This window comes from Penaeus monodon, chromosome 23 (genome assembly GCF_015228065.2).
Source record: "Penaeus monodon isolate SGIC_2016 chromosome 23, NSTDA_Pmon_1, whole genome shotgun sequence".
In the NCBI taxonomy this organism is placed as follows: Eukaryota; Metazoa; Arthropoda; class Malacostraca; order Decapoda; family Penaeidae; genus Penaeus; species Penaeus monodon.
In genome coordinates this window covers 16,796,815-16,797,388 of record NC_051408.1, presented here as the reverse complement: position 1 = coordinate 16,797,388, position 574 = coordinate 16,796,815, and the positions used below count along the sequence as shown (strand labels likewise).

The following is a 574-nucleotide window of genomic DNA, read 5'->3' as shown; positions in this document are numbered from 1 at the left end:
AGTTTCTTCATTTGAGTATGTATACCATAGGCTAGCTAATTCCAAATCACTCTTCCCGCCCCTCTGCCAGGGATGGTCCCCTGAAACAGCAGTGAATGTTTGTTTTCAAGTGTGAAATTTCCTTAAAGTTTTACTTTTATGTGAAGACCAAGGATAAGATAGCTAAATTCTTTTTTACTGTAAATGTTAGTGTTACGAGTATTTTTCCTTTGTAGTTTATATAAAAATATGCCTCCTGTATTTACTAATTATTAGTTTAAAATTAGAGTTAATGGCAGCTTGTTTTTTTTCAGCAGGAGTAATTAATGTTATTTTTTTTTGTGTTAAGTTAAAATTTGATTTTTAATTGTAATGGGATATTTCATGCTAAATTCTAAATGTATTTGGGGTTAGCTTTGTATTGCATTATTGTGTAATGATTATTACACCTTACCTTGGGTGTAGGACCAATCAACTGTTTGGATGTAACTATGTATTTTTGAACTTTGTCATTGCTCTTGTTATTATTTTTTTTAATTAAAAGGAATGTTGTAATATCAAACCACAAATTGTGATTTAGTTAATTTTTTTTTTC

At 29.1% G+C, this 574-nt stretch overlaps 1 protein-coding gene across 1 annotated transcript in view; it reads left to right on the top strand.

The window, feature by feature from the left end:
* The window catches only part of LOC119587830 (ES1 protein homolog, mitochondrial-like), a 24,484-nt gene that overhangs the window by 8,186 nt on the left and 15,724 nt on the right, over positions 1–574 (top strand). The gene's annotated exons all lie outside the window — the stretch shown is intronic.